This window comes from Miscanthus floridulus, chromosome 10, assembly GCF_019320115.1.
Source record: "Miscanthus floridulus cultivar M001 chromosome 10, ASM1932011v1, whole genome shotgun sequence".
Classification (NCBI taxonomy): domain Eukaryota; kingdom Viridiplantae; phylum Streptophyta; class Magnoliopsida; order Poales; family Poaceae; genus Miscanthus; species Miscanthus floridulus.
In genome coordinates, this window is record NC_089589.1 from 9468909 (window position 1) to 9482508 (window position 13600).

The 13600-nt window shown below is 44.9% G+C and overlaps 1 long non-coding RNA gene across 2 annotated transcripts; it reads right to left on the reverse strand.

Annotated features, from left to right (window-relative positions):
- Positions 1 to 4225: 4225 nt before the first annotated feature.
- LOC136486188 (uncharacterized) lies at positions 4226 to 13466 on the reverse strand. Of its 2 annotated transcripts, XR_010766728.1 has the most exons (4): positions 13340 to 13466; positions 12511 to 12614; positions 12225 to 12411; positions 4226 to 4747 (listed from the first exon to the last, which is right to left on the reverse strand). It is a non-coding gene; the product is annotated as an uncharacterized lncRNA (long non-coding RNA). The 2 variants fall into 2 exon arrangements; XR_010766727.1 differs by lacking the exon at positions 4226 to 4747 and having other exon boundaries at positions 11784 to 12411.
- Between the last annotated feature and the right edge of the window lie 134 nt (positions 13467 to 13600).

A 13600-nucleotide genomic window follows, 5' to 3' on the forward strand; every position in this document is an offset into this window, starting at 1 on the left:
GAGGTAACTAACAAATTGGAAAAAAGAACAAATTAGAGAGAATTTTTTAAGCAGAAAAGGCAATTCAATTAGGCGTAACTTTATAAGAAAACACCAGTAGTTCAGATGCGTGACGTGAAGGATTAAGGAAAAAAAAGGTCAGTGATTTCTCCCTCACCTTAGCCGGACCAGAGGCGACCGCAGGATTAGACGATGACGAGGAAACTGGAGCTTTCCTCAGCCCGGAAACAGAGCAGAATTAGGTGGAAACTGGAGCACAAAACATACTGAACACAACGAAGAAGAGCACATCGATCAGAGCTCGAGGAACATATAGCATCTGGTTTACGGTACCTTGGCCTTCTTGGGTCCGGCCTTCCTCTTGATTTTGCGTCCCATCAATGAGGTGTATGTATCAGGGCTGGTGGCCGGCCAAATTTGCGACTGCGAGGGAGAGGGGAGGGGGAGGTCGTAGGCGGAGGTGGAAGGGCGGTGGCCGGACTCGGACCGTCGCCGTCGCCCGTCGGAGCGCGCGGGTATTGGCGGGCGGCGGCCTCTTTTATTCCCTCAGGTAGGGTTTCCCGTGTGGTGTGGACACTGGTCTCAAAAGCATTCCGGCCCAGGAAGATTTTTCCTTCCGGAACATTTGACAGCCCATGAAGTTTAAAAAGGTTGATCTATTTTCTCATAAAAAAACAATCAAACAAAACAAATCAAAGGGGAAAAAATAATCAAATGGGGAAAAGATATGAGTTGCACATACAAAATTCCCCAACTAGAGAACGTTTCCCTTTCTCTACAGAATTTCATTCATCATTCAAATCATACCATACAGCACGGGCAAAATTTTACAGCACGCGAGGAACTGAATAGACACTCAACAAATTTACATACTAGGCCATGTTTAGTTCCACCAAATTCCCAACTTTAACACTATGCAAAAAGAAGATTCTCCGTCACATCAAACTTGCGGTACATGTATGGAGTACTAAATGTTGACGAAATCAAAAACTAATTGCACAGTTTGGTTGTACTTTGCGAGACGAACGTTTTGAGCCTAATTAGTTAACGATTGGACAATTATTAACAAATAAAAACAAAACGCTACTGTGATTTTGCCGGCGCCAATTCGGGCCAACTAAACACGGCCCTAGCTACCAGATCACAGTGGATAGAAATTCAAAACAAAAAAGAGCAAAGGGGACCGAAATGATAGATATCCACAAAACAAATGTCTTTCCAGTAGCTACCCGTTGCCTTTCTATCGAGGGAGAAGAGTCGTGATTGCCGATCACCATGATTCCTCGAGTTTAGATAAAAATGAGATCCAGATCATTGCATGATTCCTTTGGAGAAATCTCTTTGACGCTTGAGTAGCTCATCTGGTAGCTCTTCCCCATGATTCCTTTGATCCATTACTGGACTATTACAGCCTCAACCCAGATAAAGCATCTGAAAGATCAGAATCAGACATGTAGGAAGCATTAAGCCCTTTGATCCATTACTGGACTATTACAGCCTCAACCCAGATAAAGCATCTGAAAGATCAGAATCAGACATGTAGGAAGCATTAAGATCTCTACTGCCACAAGCACTCATATTTTCTATGTTTGACATGAAGCGATTCTGGATATTTCTGTGATATTCAGCATTGCCTGGATCCATACCATATCTATCCAAAGTGAACCCATGTCAAATGCAGAGTAGTTTGCCATACCGCCACCACTAACTCTGCTCGGTCCAAACTGCCGTTCATCCAAGTCTCATTTACCATTAATTAAACAGGAGGCCAGGTGGTCCAACAGATAAAGATGCAGAATTACCAAAATGTTCCTGAAGCAAAAATATAAAGCCCAAAATTATTCCAAATGAACACATAATGAAAAAGAACTATAGAAAAAGTAATTTGTTGTCCCTTCTATGGAGCATTAGGCAAACAAGAATAAGGCATTCTCTTCCAACAGTTGGCAAACAAATGAAAATCAAAGTTAAACAAAAGAACATGAATCCATCTTTAAGAGGTTTTACAAAAAAAAAAAATGGGTACAATTAAATCATTAAGCATGCAAACGTAACAGTGAATGTCAGCAGGATACAAGGCAAGTGGACACAGAAAACGTAGTTCAGCACCAACCTAGTGGAAAGGAAAATTCCAGTTCACATTGTAAGCACTGGTTTTAGTCTCAGTACAAACACAGGAGTTCTAAATTGCAAAGAAATCTTATGATGTGATCATAGGAAAAACTGCTCAGTTTGCAAAGTTATAGGGTTTCATAGCCAACAAGTTCCGACCTAGTAGAAAAATGGGCAAAATATGCCCATAGTAGACAAGTGTCTAGTCATCCAGCTCAATGATCTTCACAACGGATGAATCTACCACTTTCTAGTAAATAGCGACGAACAGTCATGGGACTTGATCACACCAGAGACATTGCCGTGGTCAAGAGCAACCATCAGAATCCACTCATTTGTAGCACTGGTGGATTCTGCCAGAAAGGCACAATGAAGATTGACTAATACCAAGTGACCAGACAATCGCTCGTTAGTTCAGCCAGGAGTAAAAGGGCGTACCCAGTGCAGAGAGCTCCTGCTCTGTGCGGGGTCTGGGGAAGGGTGTCAGTGGCAAGCCTTACCCTCGCCTGTGCAATGCGAGAAGACCGCGACTCGAACCCGGGACCTTCCGGTCACAGGTGGTAAGACTCTACCGCTTGCACCAGGCCCGCCCTTCTAGTTCAGCCAGGAGTGATCAATCAATTTGCATCACGCAATAGAAATGCATGAAAACATGGCAAACTAACTTAATATCTGCTCAGTGGACTAAGACATAATCAGAGCCTAGCTGCAAAGCTGCAAGAACAAGCCAAGTAGGATCACCACGTCAAGCCTTATCAATTAAGGTTCACCCTAGCCTTCCTCTGTGATCCACCAAGCAGGTCGGGCTCTCCCTCTTTGATCCACCCCTGGCCTATGCATCCTTTCATTGTTTGTACTGCTGGGGAACCGCAAGAAAAGGCTTGAAGGGGAGTACGATCCCGATGGCCTCTATCAGATTCAGGGGCATGTTGCCTGCATGTATATTGTTGTTAGAAAATAACAATGTTGTGATTTTCAACCATGGAGCCATAGTTCATACTTCATACAGGGTACTTTCAACTAAGTTTCAGCAAGCCTTATGAGAGAAAGCAGAGTATTTTCGACAAAGTACTACAAATATATCATTGAGACTCTAGATTTCATTCTCTTGTTCATGCTTCTACAATAGCGACAGCAGCTGCTCAAATATGATGCAGTGAACCTGGAGTTCTATTAAGCAATGATCTGAGAGTTTGAAGAAGGCTTGGTATGCTTGTATTTGAAGGTCACGCACAAAAAATAATGCCAAACACTCAGGTCTTTGCTAAAACCCCCGCTCCAGCCTCCAGATGCCATCATGAAACCAAACTGCTCGAGTTCAGATAACCAGGATGGTTAGATGTATTGGCACCATATATGAAGGCCATGATGGGACATCCAATGCTCGATCTCTCTTTATAGACATGGAGCTGCAAGGAATCAATGGCATGGATATCAGGAAAGCGAGCCAAAGGAGGATGGTCTAACACAAAAGTTAAGCAGAATTTGAGGTAGTTCAGCATGGGCTCCCTCTAAAAAAATGTGAAGACATAGGAACAGGAGATTGTGGCGAACAAAGAAAACAAGTCATGGGAAATAGGCCACAAAAGCAACACTAGTATATATTGGATTTACCTGATCCATGGAACTACAGACAGGAACAGCACACGCTGCTAACAGTAGATATTAGTGTGAAAAAAGGAACTGGTAGCACTCAGGGGGGGGGGGGGGGGGGGGGGGGGGGGGGGGGGGGAGGGGGGGATACTTCTAACAGTGGGGGAAAACACGAAGCTTAGTGTATAGAAATCCATCAAGAAGTCAAGATGATTGACTTCATTCCTGGCTGTTAAGAATATCTTACAAACTAAGCACACAAAAGGAAGAAACTTATCTGCTCCAAATAGTTTGAAAATTGATTCCCTTTAAGACTGACGACAAGATAATTTTATAGGAGATAAACAGGATGCTGACACACACTAGCAGTACAACACTTCCATAGAGAATTTCACAAATAAATGTGACAACACCACATGGCAAGCAAATTAGAGCATGATGTAGACATTACCACTCAGCTGAGGATTTATTTCATTTGCCATAATCCTCATTTGTTGACCTCCTCAAGAAAATGGTACTTTTCAGGTAGGGACTTTGCATGGTGCTTATATTCCTCCGTCGAGAAAAGTGATATTAGCAAGGAAGTAGTAGAAGCCTCAAGTAAGAAGTTAATTTCATCAATTTTAGAGAGGTAAGCCCCAGTCCTCAATATCTCACCTCGACCCAACAGCCTCCTAACTATAGCATTTAGCATGCCTGAGTTTGGAGTGCATCCACTCTTTTCCATTGCTAAAAATAGATTCTCAAACTCATCAAGCAGCCCTTCTTATGAGATTTTCCATCATTAAGCCATAGGTCACCACATTCGGAACTAAACCATGGGCAGGGAAAGCAGCGAACAAATCCATGGCATCTTTCTTTCTGCCGCCTTTAAACAAAGCGTCAATCATAATGGTGAAAGTAATAATGTCAGGTCGAAGATCCTTAGAATCTCCCACTTTCTAGTAAACAGCGACGATACAGGCTTTGCCATGGTCAAGAGCAACCATCAGAACATAGGCTCTGGAGTCTGGACATACATAATCAGGGCCTAGTGGCAAGCCTGCAAGAACAAGCAAAGTGGGATCACCACGTCAACCCATTTTAAGTTTACATTCACCCTAACCTTCTCAAATCATTACATAGATAGACTCAATAACCAGTACAGTTTTTTTAGGAAAAAAAAAGGAAATATGCTTTGATTAGCCATGTTCTGTTAAAAACTGGACTGATGAACTGCATGAGTGGTCTTGCCTTCAAGCTGCATTCAGCTTATTGGAAGCAATAAGACCAACAATATTATTATGTTAACAAAGAGGGATATGTGTAGAGACTCATAGCACTCTCATACTAGTTTCCACAGAGCATCAAACTTCCATACTGACATCATATTACCATAGATAAATTGAATCACGGTGACATCTTATTACCATATATAAATTGAATAAACACTACTAGAAGAATATAAGGAATAGCAATGGTTATGTGCTTTGAAGAATCCATCCATCCCCAATTAAGAGTTCTCCGCCTATGTTGTCTCAACATAGCAGATCCCAAGCCCTGGTAAAAGAGGAGGGTTGTGATAGGCGTGGCGAGCCAACGTTAAATCTAGCGATTCTAATGGAGATGAAACCCGAAATTCTGGACTTCGCGGTAGCTTTTGATCTGATGATAGCCAACACTTTCTTTAGAAAGAGAGAATCTCATCTAGTGACCTTTAGTAGCGGACAACACTCTAGCCAGATTGACTTTGTCCTCGCAAGAAGAAAGGACAAACAAGCATATGCTTGGGTTGCAAGGTGATACCAGGGGAGTGTGTTGTTTCTCAACATAAGCTTTTGATGACAGACTTTCGTTTTCAGGTGCATGCCTGTAGAGATAAACAAGCTAAGATTGAAAAAACAAAGTGGTGGAAACTGAAAGAGAAGACGTCAGAGGTATTCAGGAAAAGGGTTATCAAAGAGGGCTCTTGGAAGGAAGAAGAGAACATAAACAACATGTGGGAGAAGATGGCAACCAACATTCGGAAGGTGGCCTCAGAGGTGTGTGGAGTAACCAAAGGAAGTGAAGGCGAGGCTAAAGATACTTGATGGTGGAACAAGGAAGTCCAAAGGGCTATTAAGGAGAAGAAAGAATGCTATAAACGCTTGTACCATGATAGGAGTGTGGACAACATAGAGAAGTACAATGTGGCAAAGAAGACTGCTATGGTAGAACCATCCGAAATAGCACCCTTACGGAGGCACTCGTCTTCTAATAGACACTAAGCGCCCCGAAAGTGAGATACTTCGAGCAGTTCCGTTGAACACACCCCAAGGGAGAACCCGAATAATCCATATTTTTCATCCAGGATCCAATAATAAGAATGAGTTTACAATACTTAGTCCATTTCATACAACAAGAGTTCTTGGAAATGAATTATTATAATACCAGAGTTCAGAGTGCGAAAATTAAACAGCGGAATTAAAATAAACATCTAACGGTAGAATACAAGGATCCGTCCATGCCCACCTGAAGAATCCTCCACACAACAGCTACTCTTGAAGCCGCACCTGCAACAGGGGTAAATAAACCCTAAGTATACAATGTACTCGCAAGACTTATCCGACTAGTGGGAATAATTTCCCGACTCCAAAGGATATGATAAGCTTTATGGTTTGCTGGGTTTTCTTTTTGCGGAAAGCAATACTAGTAGTGAATCCTTATGTATGTTTCTTATTAGCAGTCAAGATTAGTTCATTATCTAGCCATTCTATGTAAGCACATGTTCTACTTTCAAGCAAGAGTTGAGCAAATAGATCCATTTCACCATCTTTCATCTTCTATTTCTTATTACGGTGCTAGGTTGTAGACAAGCCGTACCGGATTACCCAGCGATTCATGAATCAATGTGCCCAGCTAGTTACCCCGAAACACACGCTCCGCTGGTGCCCCAGGCACAAGCAGGACCAACCCACCACTCTCCTATCAAGAGGTCCAGGTCCCCGTCCAAACTTGGACTCCCACACATGAATTCCGGACTCAGTGTGGTGCTTAGACCTCCACCATCCCCGCCTCCAATTAGTCGGTCCGGAAAGAGCCGAAACCCATGACAAGAGAGCAACGAGCCTTCCCTGCTCCCATAAACAAGTATGTGCTCAGGATAATAAGTCTGTGACTTACCTAGAATCTAATGCAACGGCCGGTCTTTAACCGACATGGACAGGGAAAACAGTGTAACCAAGCTATGCCCCGTTGGCCGCGGGACACAACCTCTTACACCCACCAATACCCGTATCATATCCCTGCCCGGTCTCCATTTTTCCTTTCACTATTTTATTATGAGAGTAGTAATGATAATCACCTGTTATGAGTAACGGCATGTTACTCACGCTACCGAAAAACATAAGCATAGCAGCTACTCGATCTATACTAGTAGGACTCATAGGTAGATATATTTATGCATGTAGTTTTCACCAAAGTTCTAAAACGTAATGCACATCTCATATATATATACCATGATTATTCAAAAATAAGGGTTATGCACCGGGGCTTGCCTTGGACAGGCGGGGTGTCAGCAAAGTCAGTCGTTGGTGGCTCCGAGGCTCCCTCCTGGATGAGGACCTCCTCCTTGTATTCCTCGATCACCTCCTCATACTCATGTTCTCCCGCGGTCACGAACTCCACTAGCTCGTTCCCTACATGCATGAAATGATGATGCAATGCTTTGTATTACGACAATAGCAACTCTTAAAATACAACTACATCTATCAAACTATTAAGCTAACTCTAATGGCTAAGATGCCAAGCTATCTACCATTTCTATTAAGCAATTACGAAACCATTCGAGCATTAACTTAATGACAGAAATGCATCTCCACTTTTATTAATGGTTCCATATATAGCAAAACAAAGGGTACTTAGCTTCCTCATTTCTTAACCTACTCTAGGGCTACAAAAATTATAGTAGGCACATAATAATCCAATTAACCTACTATAAAAGTTCCATGGCTAAAACTATTATCAATTTGCCACAAAAATTCCTACAAATATTAATCTAAATAATGCTAAGCTTTCCTAAATAAATTAATGGACGTAACATTCTCACAGATAAATGTAAACTAACTACATCAACAGATACATCACATGTTTATGAACCTAACAAATTTTATTTCACTATTTTTGAACACCTGCTCGAATTGATATGCTTTTTCCAAAGTTCTACTTACAACATAAAATAATAAGCTATTTCTAATCCTTAAAAGGAAAACGATTCCCTCTCGCACGGCCCAACTCGGCCCACGCAGGGCGCGGCCCACGCGCGCAAATGGCCCGCGACGGGGGAGCCCGCGTGCGCCGACCAACTTGCAAAAACGCCCTCGTGTTTTTCGATAATACTACTAACACTATGTGCACTATTTCAACAGACTACGACTTTGCAACAAAACCCTCACTCCTCTCCTTCGCAATGGAGAGGTCCTCGCCCTGGCCGCACACGCCGGCGTGGTGGGCCGATGGCACTGGTGACCCCCGCCGACCAACTGGGACCTTCACCGCCCTATCTAAGGGACCGGTGCTCACCTAGGCGTAGACGCGAATCGATGGGCGGTGAAAACATGGGCCAGGACGCCGTAGCAAGGCCTGGCCACGCCGGCGCGGATCTTGCGGCAACAACAAGGGCGTTCTGGTGAGCCGCCGTAACCACAAGGCGATAGGGGGGCAGGCGAGCAATGAAGACTCACTTGAGACCTATTCGGGGTGCGGGCTTGGCCAGAGCCAACCCAAGCGAAGCTGGCCACGTGCGCACGGCAGGGGTGACCGACGGCCGCAATGGCACAACCGCGTCCACGGCGAGGAGACGGCACCAGGGCTGCGGCTAGCATGCGCACGGCGCAAAGAGGCTTAGGGCGAGCTAAAGGTGTAGTCCATTTTACCGGGGACTCAGTGCGGCGGCTGACCACAACACGGGGGGGATGGGTCTTAACGGTGCGGTGGCGGGCGCCACTCCAAATTGGGGCTCGACTGAGCCGCAAACAAAGCGGGTGGGGCGGGCGAAGAGGGGCGTGGTGGCGAAGCAGTGGCGCAATGAATGGTGGGACGCGACATCTCACCCCAGGCGCATAGGCACCGCGCAGCAACGACAAGGGCAGGGGTGCGGGTAGAGAGGGAACAGACGATAGTGGGGACGCAGCCGCGACTCAACATGGCTTGGCGTGACGCTGTTGGCGCGATGGGAACACCCCGCGGCCAAGCACAAGCCGACGGGCACACCCCCACGGCCGGTGCAACCCGCGCGCCTCAACGCCATTAATGACGAGGCGACAGTGGCTCGGCTGCGCGCATGCCACCCCAGGCGAGCCAGAAACGCAGCGCTGAGCGAGGCCGTGGCACAGCGATCGGCGCACAGCAGCGCAGCGTCCGGAAGCACGCGGTGCGGTGCAGGGTAGCACGCAGCAAGGTGATGCGACGACAGCGGCGGCAGAGGCAGTGACGGGCGCGCAACAGGCGGCCACGCGCAGGGTGCACACGCGCCTACGCACCGGCGCCGCGATGTCGGGGCAGCGGGCGTAGGGACACATGGGCACGACAGCTGGCATGGGGGCAGCATCAGCGATAGCCAGCCGCGCATGGCAGCGCGAGTGCGCGCGCCAAGTACGCTAGGGCCGCGACATTGAGCTCGCCTGGCCCGGTGACCGTGCTCAGACAGAGGCGGCGGCCGGGAACAATGCATGCACAGTTTTTCAAGCGTGAAAATTTCCTAAACCGTTACTCCTACCTCCAAACCACCTCTTCCACCCCCAAGTTGGCACATAGGTCTACCAAACCGAGCTAAAGCACCCCTTCACTCCCTAACCCTATTCTCCTAAATAAATTGACAAACATGGTTATGTCAAGCTGTTCCCAACGTGAAATTTTCTCTAAGTCTTGAAGCAACTCTATTTCAGATTGCATTTCTAAGCTATTAGAAAATACGACTTAGCCATATTGTTTTTCAATAGCAAGTATTTCATCACCCTCTACAAAGTTTGCACTCCCAACCTTATTTAGGCCTCTCATGCATGTTCTATAGTGTTTTTGTTTAATAAAAATTCGCGAACATCCTTACTTGATAATTTCATAAGTCGCGAACAACCTTTCGTTTTAAGTTTTTACGGTTCGTTTAAATTACAATGCTTTACCTATCCATCACACCACATGCAATATCACTTAAGTATGATGCTCATGCCATGTTTTAGCAAGTGATTCACTGCGTAACACCGAGCGTGTTACAACTGCAAAGTGAGCTATAAGTGTGGCAAAGGGTAGAGCGTACGATGATCTTTACCAACATTTGAGTACGAAGGAAGTAAAGAAGGATATTTATAGGATGGCTAGGGTTCATGAGAGAAAGACAAGGGACTTCAACCAAGTTAAGTGCATTAAGGATGAAATGGGGCATCTCTTGGTGAAGGAGGATGAGATCCAACATCGATGGTAAGAGTATTTTGACAAATTGTTCAATGGTGAGAATACGGACACAACCTTTCAGTTGGATGACTCTTTTGATGACACCAATAAGCGTTTTGTGCGGAGAATCCAAGAATTTAAGGTCAGAGAGGCGTTGAAAAGGATGAAAGGGGGTAAGGCGGTGGGACCGGATGGTATCCCAATCAAGATGTGGAGATGCCTCGGGGACAAGCTATAGTATGGCTAACCAAGCTGTTCAACCATATTTTTCGATCGAACAAAATGCCTGACGAGTGGAGAAAAAGTATATTGGTACCGATCTACAAGAATAAAGGGGATATTCAAAGTTGTACTAATTACCAGGGAATTAAGTTGATAAGCCATACTATGAAGCTATGGGAAAGAGATATCGAGCATCGCTTGAGAGCAATAATGCGGGTCTCTATGAACCAATTTGGTTTCATGCCCGAAAGGTCAACCATAGAAGCCATTTTCTTAATAAGTCAAGTTATGGAGCGGTATAAGGAGAAGAAGGACCTACACATGGTTTTTATTGACTTGAAGAAGGCTTATGATAAAATACCAAGGAATGTTATGTGGTGGGCTTTGAACAAACATAAAGTCCCAACGAAATACGTCGGGCTCATTAAGGACATGTACAACAATGTTGTGACTAGTGTTCGAATAAGTGATGGAGACACGAATGACTTTCTGATTAGGATAGGACTACATCAAAGGTCAGTTTTGAGCCCTTATCTATTTGCCTTAGTGATGGATGAGGTCACAAGGGACATACAAGGGGACATCCCTTGGTGTATGCTTTTCGCGGACGATGTAGTGCTAGTTGATGAAAGCCAGACATGAGTGAATCAGAAACAAGAGTTATGGTGGGAGATTTTGGAGTCCAAAGGTTTTAGACTCAGTAGAACTAAAACTGAATATATGAGATGTGACTTCGGTACTACTACTCGGGAGGAGGAAGATATTAGTTTGGAAGGTCAAGTAGTGCCTAGGAATGATACATTTTGATATTTAGGATCAATGCTATAGAGAGACGGGGATATTGATGAAAATGTTAACCATAGAATCAAAGCAGGGTGGATGAAGTGGCGCCAAGCATCTGGTGTCCTATGTGACAAAAGGGTACCACAGAAGCCAAAAGACAAGTTTTATAGGACAACGATTAGACCTGCTATGTTGTATGGTGCAGAATGTTGGACTACGAAAATACGACATGTTCAACAGATAAGTGTCGCGGAAATGCGTATGTTGCGTTGAATTTACGGTCATACAAGAAGGGATCGAATTCGGAACAATGATATACGTGATAGATTAGGGGTAGCACCGATTGAAGAAAAGCTTGTCCAACACCGGTTGAGATGGTTTGGACATGTCCAACGGAGACCTCCAGAGGCACCGATGCGTAGTGGAATCCTAAGCCAGGATAGTAACGTGAAGAGAGGCAGAGGAAGACCGAAGTTGACTTGGGTAGAGGCAATAAAAAGAGACTTGAAAGGATGAAATATACCCAAAGACTTAGCCTTAGATAGGAGTGCTTGAAAAACAGCTATTCATGCGCCTGGACCTTGATTGCTTCTGCTGGGTTTCAACTCTAGCCTACCCCAACTTGTTTGGGACTTAAAGGCTTTGTTGTTATTGTGTTTTACAAGTGAGCAAATCCAACCAGTATGTGTTGCACATGTATACATTTAGTTAGTGAACTGGGACTGAACATAAGATCGTTTTTTTAACTTTAACAGGACAACATTTGTCCAGAGTTTGTTCAAACAAAAAGGAGACCGCGGATCATGGCCAGTAAATTAGAAAGAGCAGGAGCCAGACATAATCACTGCACCAGATCTGCCAGGTCACTTTTGAGCAGCTGACTGGAAATAGTCTCATTCACACTATAGGCTGGTGGTTAAAGGCGAATAGGGTGACCGAGACAGGGCCTGGTATGAGGGGACAATTTGCCAAGTAGCTGGAGCGCGTGGCTGAGGCCCAAGCTGCTCGACAAATTAGTCCCACACAGTAGGCCAGCAACCCCAGGAGCATCGGCTGCGAGCGGCACTCACGTGGCGGGAGGTGCTGGAATGGTGTGGTCGGCAGCGTACCTATGACAGAACAAACGCAGATGAGTGAAGGTAGCCACATATCTGTGGCACTCCTTGGGCCTGTTTGAGGTGATGCTGCGCCACTGTAGTGCACAACTGCACGGCAATGTCCATCTTTTGCTGCCTCATGGCTCTCACTGGTCTCGTACATCAGCTGACCGAGCTGAGAGGCAGGAGGGTGGGTTCCCTGCACATACAGCAAAGCAACATTACACCATTTAGAAACTTTGTTGGTTTGAAATTGGTTAGAAACCATACAATTAAAAGGGCACTGTGCTTTGGCCACCTGCAATTGCATTCTCCATATCTAGAGTTGGAGCCTGATCCTCCTCGCTCTGGATCAGCCAAGGAAACCTCAAACACTCTGTGCTTTAGACCCTCAGAGGCAATCTGAAAACAGAAGGAAGAGATTGAGATACAAGCAATTCTAATGAGAGCGCAGTGCAGGTGGACCAGAGATGCAGCGTATAACTCAGATAATCTAGTCACCGCCACAAATACATGTATACAGCTAAGGGGTAAGGATACTTATGCAAGTGTCTTGAAAAAAAACAAATGAATATAATGGCGAGTGCAAATTGCAAGTCACATGCATATAATGGTGGTTAGTTGCCATAGTCATAGCAGTGTGCGTTCCATGGAACACAAAGTGAAGGGATGCACACATGCCACGTTTTATGTCTTGGTACTGCTACTCCAGCAGTGCAGTGCACAATCTGAACTGAATGCAAGATCTAAAAAAATAGTTTCTTCCATCAGCATCTATCATTCATTCTCTTGTTTACTTGAAATCCATGATTACTTGAAAAGAAACAAATTGTGGCAATATGGGACTGTACTAGTGTACTATCAAGACATACAAAACAAAAACATGACTAGTTAAGATTGCTATCTTATGCAGTCCCACCATAATCCTGTTGTATGCACCACATAAACTTTTAATGCAAAGGAATTCACTGTTTGCTGTGTTTCAGACCAGATTTTTAGCTGACAGCGTTTTGACAGTTACCGCTTCTGATGTCTTGAACATTGGCTGATTTCAGTAATTAACCTCTACTATGCCCTAATAATATTGTTTTCACCCACTTGTTTATCAGAAAAGAAAATTTACTTACACGGACTCGTTCAGATAGTGTTTGATTCAAAATCCAAAACCTTGAGTGCTCCGCTAACATCGATCCACCACTAGTTTCAGAGAAATATGAAGAAAGCAGGGTCAGCAGAGAGAGGTTCTGGCCAAGGAGAGATGAAGCCCAAGCTAAGCATCTGCAGTTTGCTCCGTGTCGCCCCTGTACTACTGCTTGTCCGCTTTTCTTGCTGATGCTCCCATGGTCATTCCTCAGAGTTTTACTGTTGTTGCTGCCACCTTCATGAGG